Consider the following 3,282-nt stretch of genomic DNA (forward strand, 5'->3'; position numbering starts at 1 on the left):
AGAATTAAAGATGAACAAGGAAAATAAATTAAGTTACCAGAGATTGATATAGGATTCATTTGCACCGTCTTCCTCCTCTATTTTCATACTTTTCGACTCAATTCGAGTCGGTTTTATACTCCTTTCCTTGCATTTTATACCCCGATTCCCTAGTCTATGATATTATGTCCCTCTTGCAGGTTTTGAGGCGGGGATGGAGGGATCGGAGCAAAGGAGATGGTTTGATAGACTAAGTGCGGAAGAAAGAGGAAGAAAAGCTGAGCTGAGCTCCCAGCCGGTAGGCCGGCAGCCGGCTGGGACTCCCCCAACATATACAACAAAGCTATTTAGGAATAAGTTACAGCGAACTCCCAGCCGGTCAGGCCACCGGCAGCCGGCCACCCGGCTGGGAGAACAAGAGGAAGGAAGAAAGTTCCAGAGAACTCCCAGCCGTTCAGGCCACCGGCAGCCGGCCACCCGGCTGGGAATGCAAGGTGAAGCTCAGAAGTCAACAAGAGGAAAGAAGAAGTCAATGTACTCCCAGCCGGTCATGTACCGGCAGCCGGCCCCCCGGACGAGGACACCTGATGTCTTCAAATTCACAATTTTCTTCCAGCGAACTCCCAGCCAAGCCAGCCACCGGCTGGGAGCACTATTCCGCATTTTAAAGCCTCCTTGTAATTTCACCCTAATTGTGGTGCAACCTATAAATACCCCATCCCTTAATCATTTGTACACAATACCCTAGATCTAAAATTATTCCCTTAATCTTATGCAAACCCTTAATCAAAACCTTAATCTTTCCTTAATCAATCATTAATTACTCCTTATATTAGCTTAGAATTAGTATTGTTTAATTGTTTACATTTAGTATTGGGTTGTTAATTGGAGATTGGTGAAGATTATTCTTCTATTTAATCAAAGGTTGCAACTTTGTCTTCATTATTGGTATAATCTCTTCTCTATTGTTGTTCATCTCTCATTTGTTTACATATTCAAGTTTATTTAATTAATCTATCTTTTCAATATGTTTTCTCTTGTCTGTTACATGGCAAAGTTCCCATCTTTTATAGTTGTTATCATAACCATGTGTGAGTAGTTCTATACTAGGATGGAGGGGGATCTCATATAGCATCATAAGGGTAGATTATAGCATAGAAAGATTACAATTCTTGGGTTTAAGATTCTCAACTTTATTGTGCACGCTAGGTGTTTGTGTTAATGCTTGAATGAGGGTTTAAGTGTTTTCACTATCTATCTTTGCTTGTTGGGTGAGAACTTAGCTAGTAAATAGGATTAGCATGATAAAATTGTAATTGGATTGATTAGGTGAGGACTTAATCGATCTTAACTTAGGGATTAGTCTCATATCGAGAGATAGAGTCTTTTCTATGCTTTTGCTTTTGCATGTCTCCCCTTACCTATATGAGTGAACCCAATATCCTAGTCTCTTAATTATTGTTATTCACCATCTTAAGAATTCATCTAATTTTCTTTGTTTAGTGATTTCCTCTATTTAGTTAAACCTTCTCAAACCTATTTTATTTGAACTAAACTAGTAGTTAAATATCTAATCTTAGAACCATAATTTAGTCCCTTTGGTTCGACCTTTGCAAGCTACAACATTCATTCGTACATTTGCGAAGCTAATACAAATAAAAAGCACAACAAGTTTTTGGCGCCGTTGCCGGGGACGACAATATTGGATAGAATTAGTTGTTTTCATCTAGGCTTAGTTCTTTTATTTGTGCTTGTTTGTTTTCTCCCTTTGTCCTAGTGCACCTCTTGCATTAGGACTATTTGATCTTTTGTTAAGTGCATGAGTAGGTGCTATATAGGACCTCTTCTCCCACTTGATCGCGAGATCGAGAGGACACTCCGGGCAAGAAGAAGATTAGCGCTTTCGGCATTTCGAGGATCTCCACCAACTCTTAACCCACCACCCACCCAAAGTTCCACAATTGATCACTTAAACCAACCACCCTCTTCCTCCACCCTATCACCACTTCACATTCCACAAAACTCTCCCATTAATTCACCACAAAATTCACCAACACATTCACAACACTCCGACCATACAAACGAAACTGAATCTCTACAAAACAGTCTCATAAACGAAGATATGGCGGACCAACCTATGGGTTATTACAATAGACCGGACCCCAATCGTGCATGTTCGGCTATCAACTATAGAGCTCTTGCTCCCAATACATTTGAACTTCGGCATCATGTAATCAACTACATGCAACAAGACACTTTCCATGGGATGAAGAATGAAGATGCACACCAACACCTTACATCCTTCAAAGAGAAAGCAGGTTCCATCAAGCATAATGGTGTGACGGAGGAGTAAATTCTCTCGATGCTCTTCCCCATCACTCTAAAGGACAACGCCAAGAAGTGGTTAAATTCACATGAACCGGGCACGTTCACCACTTGGGAAGCTCTATCCAAGGCCTTCATCAATAAGTTTTACCCACCTTCTAAGACCGCGAGAATTCGTCATGAGATTCAAACTTTCAAACAAAGACCAATGGAGACTCTAAGTGAAGCTTGGGAGCGTTTTAGAGACCTTCTCTCATATTCTCCACACCATGGCATCCCAAAATGGATGACCAACCAAACCTTCTTTCAAACTCTTGAGCAAAGGTTCCAGGACATGATAGTGGCGGCGTCCGGTGGAAATTTTGATGGAATGAATAACGCTTAAATCACGGAAATGATTCTAAACATTTCCGAGATGGAGAGTAGTTACGCTAGAGATGGGGACCACAAAAGTGAAGGACCCTCTAAGATTGAGATGGAGTATAAGGCAAAATTGTATACCTTGACAAAGGAATTTGAAGAATTCAAATTAGCAAAGAAGCATATGGAGAATCAAAACGTGCTAATGAAGGTGGACCTAGCCACTCCAAGGTTTATTATGTCCAAGAACTGAGGTCTCCACCTATGCACTATCCTCCTCAAATGTTTTGCTATTATTGTGGTGGTGTGGGGCACACCATTGAGTATTGTTCATCTATACCGGAAGACGACCAACAACAAGAGTGCTTTTCTCTCCAAGGGCAAGGTGCACCGAGTGTCTCCTACCAACGTCACAAGACCCTCTACCGTGCCTTCCCTAATCAAGACCCGAAGCTTTCATATGCGGGGCAACCGTTGGATCCTAAATATCAACAACCTCAATATATGCCTCCACCCAAACCCGATCACTCTCGGCCATACCACCAAAACCAAGGCCAAGGCTCTAACTACCGAGGCCAAAGACAACATGACAATCCAAACTACATCTCACCCCATCAA

At 41.7% G+C, this 3,282-nt stretch overlaps 1 non-coding gene across 1 annotated transcript; it reads right to left on the bottom strand.

Annotated features, from left to right (window-relative positions):
• Window positions 1–2,473: 2,473 nt before the first annotated feature.
• Window positions 2,474–2,580, bottom strand: LOC141645258 (small nucleolar RNA R71). Its single transcript, XR_012544841.1, has one exon. It is a non-coding gene; the product is annotated as a small nucleolar RNA R71 (small nucleolar RNA).
• Window positions 2,581–3,282: the final 702 nt, after the last annotated feature.

Source organism: Silene latifolia, chromosome 2 (assembly GCF_048544455.1).
Source record: "Silene latifolia isolate original U9 population chromosome 2, ASM4854445v1, whole genome shotgun sequence".
Lineage (NCBI taxonomy): Eukaryota > Viridiplantae > Streptophyta > Magnoliopsida > Caryophyllales > Caryophyllaceae > Silene > Silene latifolia.